General features: G+C 41.4%; 1 long non-coding RNA gene across 1 annotated transcript in view; it reads left to right on the top strand.

Moving 5' to 3' along the window:
* LOC308071980 overlaps nucleotides 1–23,796 on the top strand; it is a 147,513-nt gene that overhangs the window by 115,215 nt on the left and 8,502 nt on the right. The window contains exon 2 of the long non-coding RNA XR_013931451.1: nucleotides 1–23,796. This exon is cut by the window's left edge and continues 22,318 nt beyond it; it is cut by the window's right edge and continues 8,502 nt beyond it. This is a non-coding gene — a long non-coding RNA (uncharacterized lncRNA).

The following is a 23,796-nucleotide window of genomic DNA, read 5'->3' on the forward strand; positions in this document are numbered from 1 at the left end:
CTTTCATTCTCTATGATCACTGTTCATTTTTGCAAGAAACTTGATCTCCTTTCTTGTCCAAAAATTTTAAGCAAATACTGTTGTTGTTATGATTACCTCTTCAGTATTGGCTTCTAGGAACCAAGAAAAATCTCACATCACCACTGTGTACAATTACATCATCTCAACATCACAGCTGCCAACTCTTACTATTTGCTGGAGAGTCATTATTTTTGCTTTAAAGAGACGGAGTGACCTCATGAGCTTCTGAAGAAACCCCACAGCTGACTGCTTGCCATACTAACATAATAAAATGGTCATATGGGACTTTGGTTGATTAATACTTCAACACAGAAGCACCTGTGCTCATTGAAGAGATCATGTCCTCTCCACCAGAGCAGCTCCTCTTCTGAATCCTTTTAGAAGTGGTAGGCTAAGAATGGAAAAGAGTAACTGTTGTTCACAGCTAATCTGGAATGTGTTGGGATTTAAGAAAAAAACTATCTGGCATCAGTTCAAGCTTCATTTCAAAGCTGAAACAAATCTAGGTGTAATTGAAAACAAGAGCAGGCATAGAAATTGTGAACCTGATTCTTATTTACACTACACACCCTTTGCACCTCTCTAGCAATGTGAAAGGTCTTGGAGCATGGCTCAGTTATTTTTATACTCTCATGAAGGGCCTGTTTATTGAGTTGGAGTTTAGAAACGTTTATACGAGTGCAGGATTTGCCTTTAGAGCAGTGGAAAGTCAGCACTGTATGACTCTCAGGCACTGTGCTTTAACTTATTTGGGGTATCCAGTTGGACAGTTGAGGGGAAAAACAGGGACTGGACAATGGGTGGGTCAGAGGTTCAATAATGAAATGTGAAGTACCTCATCTGTGGGTCATTTGCGTGAATCAAGGAGACTTTGGTTATTGGCTGGAAGCAATGTGGCCTTTGAAGTCTAGGTAAAAGCAAATGATCTCTGGGCTGTCTCATTGGCCAGATGATCTCATACCAACTGGCAACATTTGACAGACCCACCCTTGTTTGACACTGTAGCTCTCACCGAGCAACCTAATGATGCTACAAGATAATGAAGTATCCTCATGTCCTTATGGGAGAAGACCTGCAGGTCAAGGTGCTTGGCATCCTGGGTGGGACAGCACATGGAAAAGCTTCCATTGCTGTTACCTTTTCTGTGCCCATTCCGAGGACAAGCAGACACGATCAGGCTCCTGGATGACTGAATGCTGCCTATTGAAAGCTCCAAATTGGCTTAACCTTTACTAAGGGAATGGTAGAAAATGGAGAGGCAAAATGAGAAAGTGAAGGAGTGGTCTGGGAGAAACATAGTCATCATGAAGCTAGCAGGAAAATAAGGGCTTGATTATATAGCTCCAAGAGGGCCCTGCCAAATTGCAGTGCAATGGGAAGAACCTGAGCTGGTGGCAGTCATTTCCTAGGGTGTTGACGTGCTGTACAAGGGAGGTGCTTTCTGCACTGGCCTGAGCACGGTGAGCTTTATTCTCCTGGAAGTGCTGTGTTGCAGGTTCCCTCAGTTGGCTGCCTCCAACTGACCAGGACCCAAGCAATTCTTTAGTGTGCAGATTATGATAGAATAGAACAGGGATGCATCTACCATACGTTTCTTATTTCATGTTTTACAAGTTGTCGTGGTCTTTCTTAACTCATGAACTCCAGGAGTTGCAGGAGAATTTAACTTTCCAGTTTTAAATGATTGTAGAGGAAACCTGGAAAACACAAGACTTTCTAAAGCTCACTCAGAATGAAATAAAAAGACACAAAAGCATCATCTTAAAAAGACCTGAGGACTCTTTGGGGAACATGGGAAAGGAAAAAAGACAGAGTTGTTCAGGTTATTGCCAACACAATGTACTTGGCACTGCTATGCAACATCTAACACAGCAGAGCCTTACTCAAGTGTGTTTTCAGGGAACTTATGATGCATCAATATTTGAGTCTGTGCTGTACAGAGGAGGTCAAATGCAAGAATAAGTTCATACCTTCTGGCCAAGCCAACAATGTTTTCAAGTTCTCCCCCTCCCCTAAAGAGCCAAGCCACTAGCAAATCACGGCTTCAAAAGTATTTGACCAAAACGACATTTTTATGAATCAACATTAAAAACAGACCTCAAGAATTGGACCTGAAATAAAATCATAATCCTGCTGCCCTGAATTTCCTCTCACTCTTGGATGTTGTATTGAATTTTGATATGAAATGTATTTTCCTGAATTGGAATTTGTCCTTAAATTACTTATGAACAATGAACTCTTTCAAGAAAAGGAACTGCTTGCTTATCACAAGAATTAATGCTGTGGTTTTTGTAAGTGAGTTTCCATAGCTTATCAAATCCTTTCATTTTCTTAGTTGGAGAGGAACTGAAAAATGACTGTCAGCTAATTCTCTTCAATTCCGTGATTTTAAATCGGGTAATATTCCGATTTACATTTTACCTTGGTAGAAGTGGCTACAGGCCACTATTCATTCTTGTTCTCCTTTGCAATATCTTTAATCCAGAGAAACTCACTCCCTTTTTTTTCACTCATTTCACAGCCATTTTGACTAAGGAACCATATTAACAACAGTATATGTGCATATATTCTTTTGCAACCAATTTTGCTCTGCAGGATCCCAGTGTGGTTATTGCATAACTGTGTTTGCCACTGAAGTACTGCCATCTGTGGGTGAATCTGAGTTGTGATTCTTCATGGCAGGGTGTGGGGAAAGGGAAGAGTTTATAATTCATGTTTGTTTCCGTGTTAGTGGTAAAAATGTCTCTTTGGTACCATTTCAAAGCTCATTCATGCTTATTTAGGGGTGTCACTTTAGTTATATTGTGGAACTGACATTCCAACCCTTTGAATTTCAGGTTGATGCTGCATTAGTGTTAATAAGCTTAACTCAAGCTATAGATAATAAAAAAGTAGTATAGCAGACTGTACAGGTGAAAGTTGCCACCGGTACCCTTGACTTCTGGCATACCTTGAAGGTCAGAGCTTGAGGGCCTTTTCCTACTGAAAGGGGATGTTACACGTGTTCCCAGCGGTGTCTTGCAGAGGACAGAGCCTGAATCTGGGAACCTGTAGCAAAACATTGGATAATTTCTGCAGCAGTGGCAGTGTAAGAAGAGAAATGGTTCCTGATGACTTGATCTTGCCCAATGGCAATCAACAGGACTTTTAATCTTTTCTTTGGTGAGCTTTGGAAGTCCTCCAAAGCACTCATTCCCGAACAACACTACATTTCTGAAGTTAAAACCAGCCCCAGAGCTTAATCACAAAAACCATTTGACCCCACAAGAAATCTGGGAGCGTGGTGTTAAGATATAGATCTGCTCTGCTTGTCACTCATGGCACTGGAGACATATCCCAGTTTGTGGTCGATGTTCACTGCTGAATATATTGTGAGTGGTTTTCAAAGGCTCCTCCTGTCAAGATTCAGCGAGAAGGGTGAGTGTGAAACAGGCAGACCTTTGATAGATGGGTGACATCAGTGGATATAACTTGAGGAAGAGCAGTAGTCATGCTGAGTCCTGCTTTTTAAGTTATGTAGTTTTATTTGTGCAGTCAGAGTTTCTTAATGACTGGCAGAATCTGATACAGCGTTGACCATCAAGCAATGAGGATTCACCTCATTTGGAAGATGTCTGTATCTAAAGCCCATCAAATCCTTGGGAGTGTCAGTAACTATAAAAAAAATCAGAATGTGAAGATTAGGTGAGATGCACAATTTGCAGTTCAGATAATCATTTAAGCACAATTCTATTGGCTTCAGGAACTGCAAGCATATACCCAAAGTTAGGTGTTTTCCAGAAAGGTAGTTGTTTCTTCCACTGAGATTAAGAGCTGTAACCTATAGCAACTGCATTGTCATATATTGGTCATTATTTCTGGGACACTGAGAAATACAGGTTTGTGATCAGAGTCAATATGTATAGTTCCATAAAATAATGTGTTCTTTGGGCTTTCATTCATGCAAAAAAATCTTGTTTTCCCTTAATACAGTTGAAGTATGTGCCTAAATAAGATGTCATTTGTAAAGCTGAAAGCAGATATCTACAAGTATTTACAACAAAAAAAAATTACTTCCTAATTTGTATAAAAGGGAAATCCATTGAAAGAGTACAGAGGATAAAGCTCAGATTATTTTTCAAACAACAGACAACTTGCATAATCCCATTATGAACACTATACATTTCACAGTCCATCTGGCAGACAATAAACATTGTGATTCTATGAGCTTGAAATGCTGGGTGTTGTACTGCCAAAAAGTACAGCTCTGCACATACGGCATGGGGTGAGAAAGTAGTCATGGCACATCTCTCCCAAAAATATCTGTTATGTTTGTTCATTTTACACTTTCTGCAAAACAACTTAATAACTTATTTAAGTGTACTTAATAACTACTAAGCAGACCTATGTGAGTGTTTGGCATCCAGTGCCTGCCACTGAAGTGGCCCAGATCTTGCCATATTGAACTGCCACAAAGGCTATGTTTGTTGTGTGCAGCCAGGCACTTTACATGGCTGTGCAACAGGTTAATGAGTTTGCTCGTTAGAGTTGTCTGAGCTCTCCTAAAGAGATTTTACTTGGAAGAACCAGTCAGTCTAGGTAAATGCAGAAGCTGGAGTCATCAGAAGATGGGTCCTTAAGTTGTGCAATGCTTTAGTGTCCTTAAAAACATGTGCAGCGTTGCTACTAGACCTCGATTTAACCATTGGAAGTCTTGTGTGTCAAATTATCAAACTCTGCCATTTTCCAAGGCACTAAGATTCTTAGTCCCAGTGAGTAAGTAAGAGTCTTTCCTTCTGTTGTCTTTTTCACTGGTCACTTGATTTCTTGGCCACACTGCATGCAAATCTTCACTGTTACCTGTGTGTTCTTATATATGTTTTTTTTCTTTCTTTGCAAGAGAAAAAATTAGTCTTGCTCTTTGACAAGGTACTGTGTAATCTCTGAGGTCGTCAGTGGAAAAACAAACAGTCTTAGATCTCTTGGGTACATGTCTGTAAGTGCCAGTGTCCTTCCAGTTCACTCTTGAGTGAGAGGTAGTTGCAGATTTATTATCCCTCATCTGGTTGCCATCACCAAAGAGAAATCTGCTGCCACAAGGCAGCTGGGCATGATGTCTGGTCAGTAAGATCAATACCAGCCTTGGCTTGAACTGCCTGTGACAATTGGTGCTCCCACCTCCTCCTGCATGGTTAGCTCCTGAGCTGTAACCTCCTGGAAGTTCAGCACTAGTTCACATCACTTGAGGATGTGACATAAGGTGAGAAACTGTCCACACCTGCAGTTGCCTTCCCAAAAACATCTGGATCATGCTAGAGGCAGGCTTTGCGGCTAATTTCAATGCTAGAAAGGGAAGGTGTGACCCTTTTCAGGGTCCATTACAGGACAGGGTGTGTCATGTAGTCAGTACTGATACATGTGAGTATCAAGCTTAATTTCAGATATTTCTGGCCTCCTATTACTTATGCCACCAAGTGTCAAGTTCCAACTCCAGTGTGAGCAAAGAGGAAGCATCTGCAAACATGTTATGTCCATACCTTGAAGAGTTAGAAAACCTGGGGCTTAGTTGAAGAGTTCATGAAAGTAGCAGGGAAACTGAGTGTTGTTGTGTTGATGGGATTTTTTTTCCGTGTCTTGACTCATTCAACTCCTGGGGGTGTGTGACAACCAACAGAACCGACAGTGCCAAAAAGAAACACATTTCTACACTCAGCTGCCTTTATGTTATGATTTGCATTGCCTGTTGTGGCATCATTGCAGTAAGATCAGATTACTTGGTTTTACCAATTCCATACTTGTACTCAGTGAAAAAAGTAAATTTGAAGTGGATTAAAGCCCCCTGCCTTTTCCTCCCTCCTGATTTCATTCTCTTTAAATATTTATGAGTGCTGCAGCCTCACAATAGCTGAGCCTTCATGTTTTCAGGATTTTCTTCATGTTTTCATCATAGGATTCCCCTGAGGCAGAGAATTACCACTCCATTTTCTAGCTGGAGCACTAAGGCAGAGCCAGGTTCTCCATGACTGATCTCAGGATTACACAGGTACCCTGAGACAGAATTAAAACCCATATTTGCATCTCCTAAGTTCTGTTTCACTCATTGACTTGGGTCTCCTGCAGTGCCCTTCCTTTTGTACCCATCTGGGCAGCACTAGAAGGGCTTTCCGTAGCAAACAAAAGCTAATGAATCTGGGTAACTAGCTAATGAATCTTGGTAACTGTAAGTGGGTATGTATTTGCTTGAGGTGAAGGAAGAGTTTTCCAAGAGGCTGAAACTGGCAGGCTGATGAAAACAAGCAGAGATTATTTTATAACTAGGAGACTATTTAAATCTTCACTTTAGTGGAGGAGTTTCAAAGGATTTTCATGAAAGAGTAGGAAGCATGGTTTCCTGCTTCTGTAATTTTGTTGTTCTTTATAGTTGATTAGAAGTTGAAGAGAGATCTGAGAAGCTCGTTGGAGTTTCCTTTTTGTGGAGATCCATAGTTGATTGTTTGCTTGTAGGACATCCATTTGCAGCTGTGTTCTCAGTGATGTTGCTGTTGGAAAGCTGATAAGCTTTTGTCAGATTTAACTTTCTAACAAAATCGAGTGTCACTTTGCAAGCTCTGAAATGTTCAAACTCTCTTTTATCATGGCACCTTTGATCTACAGCGTGTGCCTTCACTGCACAGTCAGGTTGGGTTTTTAATAGTTTGTTGTACTTCATCTTCTCTCTGTCCCATGCAAAACCCTGCAGTGAGATTAGCACTTCTGTCAGCTGGGACAGACCTTCCTGAGAGCAAGAGTTAGAATATGGGCTTTGGTTTCACATGACTAGAGTAGTCACACTTAGGGTGGAAGGTAAATTATTCCAGACCAGCTTGTACTTCAGTGCCTTTTTACAGCTCACAACCGGAATCTAAATGGAGAGACCAATCCCCCTGTGACTCCTTGGGTGAGAGCTGTGCAGTACCATAGAGAGCCATGGGATGCACTCCCTGAAGGCTCAGCAACCGTTGGGGGATGTAGGTTCATTAGGATACACTTGCTTTGTAGGGTGGTTGCTCACATCTAGGCTTAACTAACTCAGGCCCTGCTCACCAGAGGTAGTGATGATATGCCCTAAGCTCCCATCTTCATCAGAAGTTTAAGTATGTGTTCCTGGAAATGAAAAGTTCTCTCATGTTTGAGTAATAAGTCCGTCTCATTTCAGTAAGTCAATAGGTGGGAAAAACCTTCCATAGATACTTAAACGAAAAATGCTGGAATTTTTACTGTTCAAGATTGGCAGGCAGATGATGTCGTTTATTGCAGTCCTGAGCATTAAAAGCCATAAGCAGCTACCAGAGTCCCCTATTAAACACTGAGGAGTGACAGTGTCTCTCAGATGCCATTGTATCCAAAGGACATTAGTTCTGCCTCTACACAGTTAAAAAACACCTCCCTTTTCCTCAGTATTTGAATTGTTTTGTAGAAACATATGCAAAATGCTGTTTTCTTTAGTTATGCAGATAAATCCTTTTTTTTTTTTCCATGTCAAGAGACAGAAAATGAGAATGGCAAATACTGCCTCCCAGGAGCTCCCATGCAAATGTCTTCCCGTTTGATTTAGAGCAAGTTTTATGTACAGAAAGGCAGCTGAGTGCGCAGCTCCTGTTAACTTAGAGCACCCTTTAAAGAAGAATTAAGGGAAGTGGCATTAAAAGACATTGTATAGTCTTGTGACTGGAGAAAAGTAAATTATCTTTCAAAATTGTCCTTCTGATTCAAATCCACTAAAGAAAGAGAGTGGTTCTCACTGACATTTTTCTTTGAATCTAGCCCACGTGAACGAGGGCAGCTTTATTGTGCAATAGTGTCCTGGCTTTACAAATCACCTATGCAAAAGCAGTCCTTCTGCTTTGCATCTTCTAAAGGGCTGAAACATCATGTTGCCTAGTCCCAACTAGAAAGGGGAGTCCCACAGGAGCTGCTCGTCATCTGGATGTCCTTGCTCTGCCAGTAGTGGCTAATCTTACTTTGGTTTTTCTCCTGCGATACTCGTCAAGTGTCATCATGGTTTGCAATGATTTCCACAAAAGGAGAACTCCTAGGATCTAGAACAGTGGCTTTCAACCTGCCACCCACATATCCTGGGGAAGAGGCTATCTGAAGCTGATGAAGCTTACAAAACTCCCTCACGAGAAAATCTTCATTCTCAGCTTGCTACTGCCAGAGTTTCATGAGTCACTGTGTCTTGCTGCATCTGCCATTCCTTGTGCATGTAGACTGTAAGCTCTTCAGGGCAGGGACTGTCTTTTGCTGCATGCTTGTGTAGTGCTCTGGTCTTGCCTGGTACCCCTAGGGCCTACCACAGTATAGATCAGTTTAGCTGTAACTGATGGGAATGATTCTTGATGAGGATGCACAAACAACCAGAAGAATCCAGCTGGCTCCTTTATGCACATGTGTGTTCTCCAGCGCTAACAGCAGTAGAAATTAAGCAGTTGAAACTGCAGATGCTTATAAAGACTTTGATTACCCACAGGAAGCACATCTTTTGAATAAATCAGTGTGGTAATTTCTTTTCAGACCGAAAGGGATATTGAAGTCAGGAACAAACTTGCAGTTGTTGGGAATATTCTGTGGATGGGTAAGTGGTGTTGTTTTTGGCAGTAGTTAATTATAGACATCTCAGGATGGTAACTGCAGGATCACTGATAATACTCAGGCAGCATTCCTGCTTATTACTAGCAGGGATTTGGATCACTGCTTTCTTCTCAGAAGGTGATTATTCCAAACAACAGAAGATTTTGAAATATGTCACTTCAGCATGGTTGTATTTATCTTAGGAATTAGTGTGTTTGATCGTTCTACCTAAAATAGTAGCAAGTTGCTCAGCAATGTATGGTTTAAGATTGAGTATGCTGTAAGTAATACCTTTTTATAATAAAGTCTTTGAGATTTAGCTGTGGCTGGTAGAAAAATGGGAAAGTGAAGGTAACTCATGACTAAAGCAGTAGATAACTTAAAATGGCCATAGACTTTGGTTGGAAATAGTGCAGTTGGCAGGTACATGTTGTACCTTACAGAGGTTTTCAGCCCTGCCTGAGGTCTGCCTGGCATTAGTTTCAGACTCCAACCATGTCATTATGGTGGGGGATCTGATATGCAAGAACAATGTTTAAAAAACCACCTTACTTCTATTTTCTGAAGTGACTTAGAGATGCAGGTATTTCTGTCTGATTGGCAAGATGTAGTGTCCTATGCAAAGCAGATCAGACATTTTTTTGAGAGGTGTTTTTCCGAAAGAATGAGATGCTTACTTGAAGTGAAAATCTTTCGCAGTAATGAGTCAGTTTTAATGTATTGTTTTATGTAATCTTTTTTATTTTTTTTAAAGAAAACTCAGTTAAATCAGCTATAAACACTACAATTGATTTGGCAAAGACTGAGGAGGAGACAGGAGGGCATTTGCATCTTTAGTTGGGCTTGGGACTGGCTTAAGGATTGAGCGTGCTGAAGCATGTTGCTTGAAGTATATAAAAAAAATCAATTCAGGGCAGAGGGAGTTATTCTTCATCTGCTTCTTCTGGTCAGGTACTTTTCAAATGTCTTTACTCACCTGGCAGACAGGTTTGATCTCAGATCATGGGTCCTAGTCACGTATTAAAGAGGCAATCCCGTTATGTGTCTTACAACACACGGTTGAAGACATGAATCCTCTCCATGCCGTTCCTGTTCGTAATGCAGGATGGTACACTTTTTTGGTTTCTGGTTTTGTTTTGGAGAAAAGCATCTGTTTGGTTTGTGTTTTTACATGGCTCATTCGTGGTGAAATGGAGGGGTTTGGATCTGCAGGACAGCACTGACAGCTTGGTACCCAGAATAATTTGATGACCTTTTGCTTCCTTTTTGGCATGTGTACACTTGCAGAAAATTCAGTGTGAAATAAAATGCATCTCACTGCTAAGTATTTGGGTTATTTAGTAAACATTTTTCTACATGTGCCTAAAGGCAAGCCTGAACAATACAGTGCAAAACAGTGCTTTCTTTGTTTCTTATTGAAACTTATTAAGCCTAGCTCTATTCTGGACTTGACCGCTTTTCCGTTTTACTTGATTTAGAAAATCTTAGGAAGGAGTCATGCCACATTATGCACTGTTCTGGTTCTCTGTTTGGAGTGGCTGTAAAGATAGTGTTCCTTATTTGGAGGGATCAGGAACCACAAGGATTTTTTCATGTTGTAGCCACATGGCATGTCAGAGGAGAGCAGGCATCTTCTCCCACAGGTCAGCTAGGGAATCTGGACAAGCCTGTGCTTCGCTATCAAATTTGCTGGCGCCTGGAGTTCAGAGTCCTTCTGTGTGTCCCCTAAAAATGAGACATGCAAATTTACTGGTCCAGTCCTATAATTTGTCTTGTGGAGCTCTCCCAGCTCAATCATCAAAGTGGTTTTGTACTGAAAAAACCATATTTTCCATTTTCATGCCTGGGGACTAACATCTGTTAATGTTCAATGTCAAAGGTACACTTGAAATTCCTACCCCACCTACAGCACCTTCATATTCCACTGGCTATAAACGATTTCTTCTCCCCAGTCTTGCAAAGATTATCACCTTGCCACTCTTAATATACTCTATATACACTCTGCACCAGTTGCTGTTTCTTAAATAGATGGCCTCACTGGTACATGTTAAATTAAACTCCAGGCAATTTTTTTAAAATTTGTTTTTAGTTTTGAGTTCTGCTGCTTATGTTTTAGATCTGAAAGAAAGGCCCTTGAGATGTCCTGAAAGCTCATCTGCTTTTTCAAATGGTACTGGTTAGCCTAATAAGGGAAATCCCTTACAAACCACATCTTGCCGGTTTAGATGAGAGACAAGCTAGCAGACTTTTTAGTAGTTGTAGGTGCAGAACATATATCCTAAATCTCAGTTTAGTATGATTCTTCTTGGATAGTAGCTGTGGCTTTGTGAAGGTGGCAGGTGTGGGTGGAACGAGGCATGGAAGTGAAAAACCTCGACTTTTTAGGAGAAGGAGGAACGACTTGTCTGGCTGGAGATTTGTATTTGTGGGCATATGGATATGGGCTGGAAATTTCACCTACTCTTAGCTCTTATTTGAATTGTGCAGGGCTAAGAGGATTCTGCCACAGAGATGGACATGGGTCCAAGTACTGTGGACCAAATGTACATGTTCTAGTGGACCTTTCTCAAATTACTTTTCTGCTTATCACATGACTGTTAGTGACTCATGTATAGCATAAACAATGAGCAAGGAAAAGAATTGTAATTATAGTGAAGGGGGGAAGAAAAAGATTAATAACAAGAAAATGTAAGGTAAAAGACCAGAATATTTCAGTCTGGAAAACCTGCCATAGTACCTGGCTTTAAACTTCATTCTTTAAGTTTCTTTAAACCTGGCTTCTATTTGGACTGATCATCTACGGTCTCCTCCCTTAAAGATGATAGATATATTACATTTGAAATGTAATTCATTTAAGGAGTTTGGCTTAGATGAACACCAAAGAACAAAATCCAGCTCCCATGGAACATTGCAAAGGCATGCAGAGATGTCTTTGTGCATGGTTGGAATACTTTAATATTTTGAACAATCAGTTCTTCAGGGGAAAAAAAGGATCCTTTTCATACAGAATGGGCGCTTTTCAGAAGAATTGTGTTACGAAAAAACCCATTCTCCATCAAAACATCTGTGTTTCATTTCCAGACCACTATTTGTAATGATAGCTAATTTGATTCATATTTTCCTCTTTCTCTTCACAAGTTGTATGTGAAAAGATGGTGATTTTCACATATGGCTTTACATTTCAGCCATGCCTGTCAAACGGTCTTTGCCTATAGATCATTAACTGCCAGTTTGTTGAAAAGATTCAAGATCCAAAATCTAATTGGTGTTGAGTTGCTGAGACATAATATAGAGGGTGGGATTTTCAAAATGACTGGTTGATCTACCTTTACTGCTACTGAAGTCAGAAACAATATCTGGGAAGGGAGATGAAGCTACCTTGGAGACAAAGGTACTGTTTCTGCCAGCAAATATTAAAAGATTGGAGCTGTTCAGAGAAGTAGTAAATAGTAGGGCCTGGTTTTCAAAAGAACTCAACACCAAGCCCACTTCAGAAAAGCAGTGATGAATTCTGCCCTTCCCAAAAAGAATACAGGGTGATGAAGAATAGTTGGGTGTGCTTGGCATATTTGAGAATCTGGGCATTTCACTGATGTGTCAGCCAGGGAGCTGGGCGCATGTGAGAATGTGTCCTCGAGTGTGGATGGGGAGCTGTTTCAAAATCAGTCTTTTGGTGCTTATTGCTAACTGTATTTGCAAGACTAGGATTTTCAAACAGCATCTCTAGAATGCAGAGGCAAAAATTAAATCGAAAAATGGCAGACTGCATTCCTAATTCACTGAGGAATATTTTATGTAAGTGCAGTTTGGAGGTGTAAATATCTGTAAACATCTGACCCTAAGATACCTCTGAAATTTGTACTCTAAATGACTTGGGAGATAGCAAGTGCCACTAAATTTTGGTGAGGGAGATGTAGGCACTTATAGAACAGTATACACAGCTTCCAGAGTTCTTGAGTTAACTTGGGCATGCCCAGACCAACACATCCATGGTGAGAGGGAAGGACAGGACTTTCCTATCCTGCCTTGCATTGCCATAACACAGTAGGTGTCTACCTCTGGATATGACTCTTCCCTCACCTTGCCATTAGTCCCCTCAGAATTAAGGCTATCTCATATAAAGACCAAACAAACAAACCACAAGAAAACCAGAAGAGAGCTGATATGTTTTTCCCTCCCTAAATATTCTTCAAGTCTCAGGGTTGGGTTTTGAAAACCAGCTTCCCACCTCTGGGGAAAGGTTGATCTCTAGGCTATGGAATCATTGTGGATTTCTCTTGGCCCCAGTAAATCTTTCAGTACTTTACACAAAGCAAAGGAACTTCAGCAGGAAGAGTATGGCAAGACCCTTCAGTATGCCTTGCAGCCAGCAACAATGCTGTGTCTTAAAAGTGGGAGACTCCACATTTAAATATTGCTCCAAGTTCAGGTGATGATGGTGTTTGAGGGAGAGTGGCAACACTAAGCACGGGGTATGATGAGGCTTATATGCATTCATTGTGTACCAACCAGACCCAGTGGGCGATCACCCTATTTCTGATTCATCCTGGGGTTTAGGTGGGAGGTGGGCACAGAGCTGCTCACTGCTGCCAAGAGAGCCCGTGCCTACCCACTGAGAGAGATCTTGGGGACTTTCCCCATGAAAATGAGGTGGCAGCAAAGTCAGGATCTGGGAATGCCAGTCTGACTGGTAGAATTAGGACTGGCTTCAGAAGGGTTTTTTTGCTCTTAACTTCCTCTTGAAAATGGGACTTTGACTCCTAAGTCAGTAAAGAGCTTTTAAAAACATGAGCTTTAGCCCTTTTGAAAATCCCAGCCTTGATCCCTGCCACCAGCAATTTGCATTGGTATCATGTGAATGAAATTAGCCCAATATATTTTCTGGCATTACTTGCTTACTTGGAAAGTCTATCTAGTCCTTGCTGTGTCTGAATTCTTTCTTTCTTGCCTTCAAACCGCCTGGGGCAAATGGGGCTTAATCCTATGCAGACCTTTGGACTTGGGATATTTTCCTTTTTCTTCTCTCTCTCTCTCTCTCTCTGCACACCCACCCACTCACCCATCAGACCTGAGACATCTGGCTCGCAGCCAAGGGTGAAGAAAGAGAAATAAGAAGGAGAGAGGAAGAATCTGACTGAAGTGGGAAAACCAGAGAGAATGATGAGCACAGAGTGGCAAGAGGACAGAAAATTGGGTGCCATGGAGGTGGAGGAGTAGTGGCAATGTACAGGCAGAAGTTGTGATGGCACAAACATTCCATCCTGGGACTTGCTAGGGGAGAAGGGAAAGCCCAAGTGCAGCCAGTCACAGCTTCTAGTGAGGTCTGATGTATCACTGTGAAGAAATAATTGGATAAAGTGCTACCATCTCTTCTTGCATTTCTGTGAGAAGGCCACAGCGCAGACTTAAAAAGGAGGTAGAAAAAGGAATAGGCGAATGTAGAAAAAAAAGGAAAGGGTATGCTGCTAGGCTGAATCAGGAAAGAGGTAAAAGAGAAGAGAAAAGAGTCACAGCAGCAGAAAGTTCAAATGGAATATGATTTCCTTAATTCTTCAGCCTCTCTCATACAGAAGAAAAACCCCAGCATTTGCAGAAAGAACTGATGAAATCACCGATTGGTGTGGCTGAGCACTTTCCTTGCAAAGGGAGCTGTAAGATAGGGACTTGAGATAACTTTTTTAATTTCGCAAATATATTCTATGGTCTTTTGTAGGGGAAGGGGCAGACTTTAAAGGCTGATTCTGGTCTAAAAAGGGAATAGATTGTACTGTAATTAGGGATGGGAAGAAAAGGTAAAGACTTTCCTATAGCCTTTATGATCTCAGTGGTGGGAAAGACTAGGGTTGATGGCTATTTCCATAGCAAAAAAATTGCAAGTATGTTCTTAGTTCAGATTTGCTAACCTGAGCTAGATAATTCAGATTAAATCAGATAAACCCAAAGCAATTTGAGAGCCCTCGCTGTTTTTTCTAACCTGAGTTGGCCAGCCCCAATTAAAAGCACATATTTGTAGACTTTCCCTGTGCTCAGCTGCCATACCCGTGTTCTTATTGACTCCAGGAAGCATCTCTGTACAGTCACCATCAGAGGGTTAAGCTTTCAGGGGGCTGCAGGCCCTGACCTCTTGTGTGTAGCTGTGCTGGCCCAGGGAGAGATTGCTCGAGTTGCCCAGGATCAGACAGGGAGCCTGGCAGAGACAGGGACTGAGTGGAGGACCCTTGAACTGCAGCCTAGCATGTGGGATTGAATAAGAAGAACAATTACTATTGGGTTTCTGTTGAGAATACACACAATTATGAACGCTAAATTTCTTCCCCAAGAGCATTCCCCAGTACTGATTTGAAACTTACCATTTCCACAAAGATTCCTGCCAGAAAATTAATTTATTAAAATATTCGTTGAAAGCAAATATGGAAAGGGGGCTGGCACACAACTGAAGCAAATTAATGTTAAGGATTCAAATGAATATTAAATCTCTTTTGCAATAGTACATTCCTGACTCTAATTATGACTCTGGGTGAGTAGATGACTGTAAAGTCACTCCTGGAAGGTGTACATAGAGCAATCAGTGTGATAACAGCCTTGCAGATCGAAGTGGGTGGATGACTTGAGCAGTATGGTAATGACATATGGAGCCTTCCCTATCTTGGAGACAAATTCCTATCTAACTCAGATCAATAGTAGGGTGAGCATTATTGCTTGTGGAGAAGCTCTGTAACACAGAGACATTCAGAGGCTGTGGTATGTCAGGAGATGCTGGCCACAGCCCTGCCAGGTCCAGGAGCAGTCCAAGGCAGGAAGCCAGGCCTGAGCCATTAGACCCCGTGGGCAGCAGCCTTCTGTTGAGATGCCAGAAGGCGGTGACCACCCATTCAAACAAACTCCAGACTTCTTTTGGTGGCTTTCATTTAAGGCCAGACATCCTTTTAGTACCTGAAGCAAACACAAGATTTGGGGCTAAAATAAAGAAGTATTTTGAGATGTAATTGCCTGTGGTACACAGGACATCAGCCTGCATCGTCTAAGGGTTTGCAGGCTGTGGAGAAGCCTGCCTGGTAGGGGCTGGCCTGCCTGCATCTATTGCGGTAGAGTTGTGTTGGGTCCCGGGCTCTGGTGCTGTGTCTGCCTAGCAGTCATAGCCAGCTGCATGGTACGTGTGGCAATTTGTCAGGAAAACAGCTCTCACCATCTTTTTTTTTTTTTTTCCTTGCCTCTTGCTTCTTTGATACTCATATAAATGCCTTTTTATTTTATGATAAGTGGCTTTGGGTTTTTTTCTTCCTCACGCTATTAATTTTTCTTCAGCCGCTTTCACTTTCCCCTCCTTGTTTCCCTTCCCTTCCCTTCCCTTCCCTGCCCTTCCCTGCCGTGCCCTGCCCTGCCCCGCCCTGCCCCGCCCCGCCCTGCCCCGCCCTGCCCCGCCCTGCCCAGCCCCCACATGTTACGCCAGTAGATGGTGGTATTCAGCAAGTTCTTCGTCACTAGCTGGCAGCCCAGCTCAGGAGAAAGAGCTGTTAACGTGTGCAAGAGTTTGTCTGTGGCTGGGTGACTGTCGCAGTGGTGACCTGCATGAACAAGAAGCACAAGTTCTGCTAAGTTACTCCTTATTTTCCTCCCTGTTAGGCCTGTGAAAGTGCTGTCAGATCGATAAAAACTCCTAAACATCACCAGGGGAATCAATTATTTGTTGTGAGGTATGTGATTCAGGAGAACTTCATGTACACATTTCTGTGAGGTTACTCAAGCAGCTGGCAGAGGCTGATGTTGGTTTTGTATCCTGCTGTCTGACAAAAAAACAGGGCTGGAGATGAGGGAACATATTTCTGAGAAAGATAATCACTGATGAAATAGTTGGTCTTGGGTCTGCATGCCCAGTGCTGGATAACTGAATTATAAAGCCTCAGACCCCTTTAAACTGTCTTGTGTCAGGCACCAAAGAATTTAAATCCATGGTACTTCGGCAAGTGAGTTCTCAGTGAGCCTCACCCCTGCTTAAGGGCAGGATTTGCAGCAAGATACTGACCGAGGGGTTTCCTCTTGTCATGGGTAGAATAACAGGACTACACATGCTTTGCACCGCATGTGATGCGACCAATGGGGAGCCTTAATCCAATGTAACAGCACACTGCTCTGTAGGTGAAGGTGCGGAAAGCATTCTCTTCCACATCTTCGTTTTGTGTGCTTTATTAATTCGTGTGACATCCATATTCCTCTTTGGAAATTATTTTTATACCAGGACTCTGGTGCTTACTTAAGTCAATTAGAAGGCTGTATAGAAGTTACAGAAATGGGACAGAAATTACGTTAAGGATTAAAGCAAGGATTTTCAAATTTGGCGGTGGGAATAGCACGCAAAATTCCTTCTGAAAGAGGGTGGGCAGCAGTACAAACAGCACATGTACTGTCTAGGTGCTGTCAGTTCTTGTTCTGCTCTGTGATGCTTCCTGAAAAATCTAACCAGTGCTGGCCAAAGTTTTTTTAAAAAAAGAAATGCTTTGAGTGTGAAACTCTTCTTGCCTTGCTTTTAACATCTCTCTGTAGTTCTCACATGTTCCGCCTTTGCAGCACTTTCCATCCTACGCCCCTTTTGGGCACGCTTCATTCCTTCTCCGAGTTGGGAATTTGGACTCCCTTCCTATGGAGAGCTCGACACCAGCAGCAGATTTGAAATACATTTGCTCTTTAATATTGAGATTATCATTAGTTAGTGTCTGTGTGTGTCTCTATATAAAAGATATAGCTGTAGATATGAAAGATATAGCCATATAACCAGAAAATAAGTACTAAAATGTCGAGTTGTGATGCTTTGGTAAGCTTCTGACTGAAAAATTACTGATTCAACTATATGTAAAAAACATGGAGAAATCTGAAGTGGTGTGCTATTTCGGGTGTCTATTTTAAGAGACTTTGCAGGTCTCCGGGATTCAAGAATTACTTAGTACTTACTTTCTATAACAAGTTGTTTTAAACATTTTTACCTGAGAACAAAAACTTTGCTAGTCTGAAGCAAGAGTCACTTGACCTTAGAAACCTTAAACATAAACCTTAGAAAGACCTTGTGTCTCCCTGCAGGGATTGCTGTTTTCAGTGCCCCAACCTGTCACTGAAAATACGCTTATCTCTTTGGAGTAACGTACCTCAGCAAGGTATCTTGTCCCGGAAGTGTCTCGCTTTCAGTTGCAGCACACTATTGTTTCTTGTTCTAGCAAGGAGTGTTTCATAGCCAATGTGTCTCCTTCCCATTCTTTCTACCCTTTGTCATTCCCTGGGGCTTTACCAGCCCAGTTGATAAACGTTCATCAGCATACTGTAGATTACCTCATCCTAAGATAAGAACTCAATACACAATTACAATTCTATTTCTAAATAACAGTGGGCCAGGCTGTAATGCCTGTACTCTTCCTAAATAGCACCCACTGTTTACTGGTGAAGTGGCTTGAAATCAAAATGCCATTCTGTGCGGGTGAGAATATTCAAACTGGGCCCCATATCAAGTCCAATGGATTTTAATGCAGTATTAACTTTTTCAGTTCTTCCCTTCTTTCACTTTTCTGTAATTTTCATGGATATATATTGTTGTCCCACATCTGAAGTTCTTTTAATATCTGAAAAAAGCACATTCTCCAACATCTCAAGATGATTGATACCCATATACCCATGTCTCCTAAATGTTAGCAGTGTTACTAATGCTGCTTTTGTCTCCACATCTATTAGCAATAGGACTGCTTTAGAGATGTGTTTTCCATGTGGAAAAATGCAATTCAAAAAAATCCTTCCTCTGCTATTTTTGATGTAAGTTTCATCCAATTACTTTTTTTTTTTTTTTTTTTGTGAGAGTGGTGCAACAAGAAACAAAAGCAAGAACTAATCTAAAGTGGAATTTCAACATATGAAATAATGTTTTGGTTTTTAATCAAAGATACTTTCTGATCCACAATCAAATTCTTTAGTTTGGAATTTTTATTGAAATAGAGTTTTCAATGAAAACTCCAAAATTTTGTCAACAGTTGAATTGTGTTAGTTGAAGAAGCCAACATCCTTCAACAGAAAAATCTTGCCCAGTTCTAATCAACAAGGATGGAAAAACTATTGGATCCTGCAGAAGTCCCCTTCAATCAATGAAAAGACATAATCAGCTCTGGGCTTGCTTCTGTTTATGTAACTGTAGCCAACATTGCTGCTGCTCTATCAAATGATCCTGCTGAGAACAAACCTTCCTCAATGTGGGGTTGAAATTGCCAGTGGTGCATTATAGCATTGATGGAGCGGAGCCAGTGTTTGTAGCAGTAATGTCTGCAGACATGAGGTTGATTTCCAGAAAAACATCTCAGAACAACTGAGAAACATTTCACAGATTCTGAATCTAGCTCTCCTTTCGAGGAGAGAGCTATAGGAACCAATAAGTAGGACCTGCTTGCTCATGGAAATGCTGCTGTCCACCCTGCTGGAAGCAGCAAACCCCACTGCGGAAGCACGTGCTGGATGCTGGTCCTCTCCCTTGTTCTCTGCGCTGGGTTCAGAGGGATTGCTCCTGAGCAAGGGCTTGTTCGTGTGAATAGTATGTCACAGACAGGTTTCTAATGAGCTGTTAATTTTAGGATTCCTGGCTAATTGCCAGGTAGACACATGATTGACTTATAATAAGTACAGCTCACTTCAGTCACTGGAACTGTCAACTAGCATTCCTAACCCAAAGCATTAAGGAGTCATGAGTCAAGCCTCTCAAATCATATACCACTGGTTAAAAATGATGAGATTTTGTAAAGAATGCCTTCTGGGGTTTTATTTGACTGGTGATTATTTGGGTTCATGTTTCTAGATTTAATTTTCTGTAGCTGTGGGAATTAAAGAGTTTTACTATTTTGTTTTTTCTAATAACAGTTCCGATCATCATCCCCTAGATTGTCACACCCATCTCTGCACTCATACGATCTTCATAAAGGTCTTAAAAATAACATGGCAGAGAGGCTTCTGCCTTCTGGTCTCTAAAATTTTACTCCCAAACTTGAGTCTAACTTGCCCTGACAACTTTACAGACAAGCATCAGGGTTAATTGGAAGATGCTTGGTTTAGACATTTCCAGGTTATGAGGCCAGCAATTCCTTGTCATTCTACCTTGGTTCACATGGCATGAGATAGAGATTACAATCTAGAGAATTGTATAATCTTGTGAAGATTATATGGTCCAGTGTGAGTATAATTCGTGTTAAGTGTGACAATAAAGCCTGCCATGCATTCTTAAAATGTGTGTCAGAGGTATTTAAAAGACATGTAGATGTGGCACTTAGGGACATGGTTTAGTGGTGGACTTGGCAGTGCTGGGTTAACGGTTGGATTTATGACCTTAAAGGTCTTTTCCCACCTGAACAATTCTGTGATTCTAAGATACTGGCACATTGTGCTCCCAGTGAAGGCAATGAGGGAGAATGGGAATCCTCATGGGGCACATTTAGCAACTTTGTTAGATAATTTGCTGCATATGTACAAATATATATTTTAGATGAGCAACTTTGAGCAATCCGTGTTAAGAAGATATTGGATGTTTTACAATATTCTCTCTTGGAGCCTATTTCTGTTGAATAGCAAGTGGTGACGCTTGTAGGAGAATGTCCTGTGATATAATAGGCACTGCAATATCCCTCCTAAAAGGGATTCTTTGCTTTCCTCACAGGTCTTCCTTTTTCCCATCTTTTACCCATGTTGGTATTCAGGAAGGTGTTCTACCTGAAAGGCAGTCTTTATAGTAGGGAGGTACTAACGCAGGGCAGAATGGAAAGCCACATCATAATTTTCTCTTTTTGTTGCTGGCTGTTTCAATAAAAGGGATTTTCTTTTCAGAAAGTATCATTATTGGATAGTTTTGAAAAGCTGAATAGTGTTGGGATGAGACGACTCTTCAGTCCCTGCTCTCTCTGTTGTGCACCTCTGCACAAGATGAGGAGCCTACATAAAGCAAACAAAGCTGTGAATGCTCCTTCCATTTTGAAGAAGGCGAGGGAGAAAGTACTTAATTCCTGCTGCCTGTGACTTATTGGTAAAATGCCAGTTTTTGAAGTCCCAGACTTGCTCTGGGAACTTCTCTGGTAACCAAAGATATACAGGTGGTTTCTCTTGTATTCCAGGACTCTCCAGGTGTGTGCAAAGCATAAAACAGGCACTGATGCTGAAGAGATATTCACACCAGCTGTCCTTTCATCTGAGGTTGGTAGGGAACCTCCTTTGAAAAGTTTTTTTACTAGAAGAAAGAAAATCTCTCTCAAGGATCAGTGCCACCACAGAGAAAGGAAATGGCTTATAACACATCTCACATCTCCATCTCTTTCATCCCCTACCAGATGCTCCACTGTACTTCAGCACCCAAAGTATCCTTGAATGCAGCAAGTACTATCTTGTATTAGGCTTCCCTAGATACTGTAACATGCAAGAGGAGCTTTCAAGGGCTTTAGACTGAAGTCAAGATAGTGGTGAGGTGGTGGATTTCATACCCCAAACCCACTACGCTCGTGTGTAGAAGTCTCTGTTTTGCTAGCAGAAATGAGAACAGTGGCAGATGGACATTCTGGGGTCAAAGCTTTCTACAGGGAAATAAAGACTGCTTTTTCTCAAGGCAGTCCTCTGAAAATGAAATTCCATCGACATGTGTTTCTTTCCCGAAGACAAAACATCAGGTTGTTTCCTAGGTCTTTCTTATTTGGGTTTTTGTTTTCCTTTTGTCAAAAAAAATATTGGTAGGACATTACTGCGTTTAAAAACACAGGAAATGTTTTCATTTCATTAAACCTTTTGGTAGAAAATATTTCTCACTTCTAGTTGTGATCAGAATCTCATCTGCACTTCTCAGGTGTTATCTGTATCTAATCTGAACAGACACAAGGAGATACTTGAAGCTGTCCCATTGGCAGATGTATTTGCAAAGCATTCCCTGGAACAAACTCGGTGCAAGTTGGTGGTGGGGGAAGGGAGAGTAAAACTTAATTTTAAGCTGTTTGGGAGAGGCACTGTCATTATGTTCTGTATGCATTAAATGCAAACACAGAACAGGTTCAGGTCTGTGGCTGGTGCTCTTAGGTGTGACAGCAGTACAAATGAAATAATATCAAATAATCTCAGTTGGTCATTAACCCTGCAGTAAATGCCTGTTTCATTTGCCAGGTAGGAGTGCTCAGAGACCTCAGCTAAAATTGGCACCTTATTGTGCTAAGCGCACATAGAGACCTAATTAAAGACAGTCCATTTCAATGAAGTGTTTTTTAGTATAGATGGGCAAGACAGATAAAGGATGGGAGTAGGAAAGCATAATCATCCCCGTTTCACAGATGGGGAGCTGAGGAACTCTGATCACACAGGGACTCTGCTGTGGGTTTTCTGCACTGTCCTGGAGACAATGCTGTGGGTCTCAAAGTTAGCAGGGTCTTACACTCTAGCCCTGTGCTTCAGCCACAAGACCATCCTTCCTCTGCAGGATGCATCAAGTTTCTTGTTGCTTAAATAGAAAGCAATTTACATTTTCCTTATTCCTCTTTTAAAAAAAGCTCCCTGACCATTTTGGTTTCTCTCATCCTCTCAGAGTGTTAGTCATAATTTAAAATACACACAATGATTAAAATGAGTCTGGTCATGTTCAAGTACATTATTTCAGGGAGGCTACTTGGTATGACTTGCATGAGGACATGAAATGCCAGAAGGACCAGTGCAGTCAACAGCAAACTTCAGTGCCAGAAAGAGTGGGTGGGGGTCATGTGCTGCCTGGTTATATTTGACCTCTGTGGGTTGGCACATGAACTGATTTATTGCATCCATGCTATCTTAATTACTAAGGACACAGCTGAGAGCTTTTTGAAATTAAAAGTGACTTATTTTCTTCAATTACTTAAGTGCAGAGGCTCAAGCACATACACAGTTGTATTTTTCTATCAGAATATATGATTCGTATAGCCAGTTACACTTGTTTGTGGTTCTTCCAGATGCTGGACTTTGGGTATGTGTAGATGCAGGCACTTGACACTGGCTCATATGGATAAGTTTACGAAGGCTTAGCAAACTTTTCTTTTTCCCACTGCTGGTCCTGCTTACAAAACTGCTTTTCCAGGTCTCAGCTGGAACTGGAAGGCAAAATGTGGAAAGACTCTGAAAGGTTGCTCCGGGTGTTTTTCTAGCCCAGCTGGATGCAGGTATTATTGGAGACCTCATGAGAAGGATTATTCCAACAAAATTTTCACCCTGGCTTCATGGACTAAGGGATACAAACATGTTTTAATAAGTATCCAAACTTATGCTTGCTTAGCCAAACTCAGACACTGAAGCTTTTTATGCAGCCCTGCTAACATGTACATTGTTAGACCATTTTGAATGTGAACACGAAGCAGTTATGTAGCAGGTCAGCAGGAATTCACAAGTGCTTGGACTTAATTTTTTCATAATTTTGATTTTGAAAATGTGTCTGAATAATCAGGTCAGATGATAGGGAAGCTTTTTTTCTCTCAGCTGTAGCCTTGTCTTGACTTTTGCAAATTTAGGCGAAAACTGTGAGAAGTGGGTTGCACTTTGAAGCACTCTGTCTGGGACTTGAGACTTCCTCAAAGGGTCTAGCTTTCAGAGACCCTTCCAGTGTAGTCCCTAAAAACAGGAAAGTCCAAATTGCTCGTACCTTTCTGTTACTTATTATTGCACTTCTGTGTACAGATAAGGTACATACCTGCACCTGTAGATCTGAATTTGCAGATGCTGTAGCTGTGCTAGAGCATGGTTGCAGACTTAGGTACTTACAGCCTTTATTATTATTTCACATTAGTTATGCTCACACATAACTCAGCTGCAGCTGGTGGCATTTTTCTTCACGTCAGATAGAAGTGCAGTGATTTTTCAGTGTCTGGTTCCAGGACCCCTAGCATCCTCTGCAGGATCTGAGACAAGTAAAACACTCAGTAAAGCAAACCTATTAGAAGACATAAAGTCACTCTAAAGATGTTCATATCTCTTCTGCAAGTGAAAACAAATTGTAAACTCTGAACTGGTAAAAGAAAGGTGGTAATTCAGTTTCTGTAAATCTCCATGATAGCTCATTTCATGCTCATTCCAGGATTTAAAATACATAGTGCAAACAGCCGTTTCATACAAAAGTGCATTTCTCTCCCTTTAACAGATCACTTGTTGAGAAAGCAGCTAAAATGAATTCAAGCTACCCCA

This window comes from Falco punctatus (genome assembly GCF_963210335.1).
Source record: "Falco punctatus genome assembly, chromosome: 12".
NCBI classification, from domain to species: Eukaryota; Metazoa; Chordata; class Aves; order Falconiformes; family Falconidae; genus Falco; species Falco punctatus.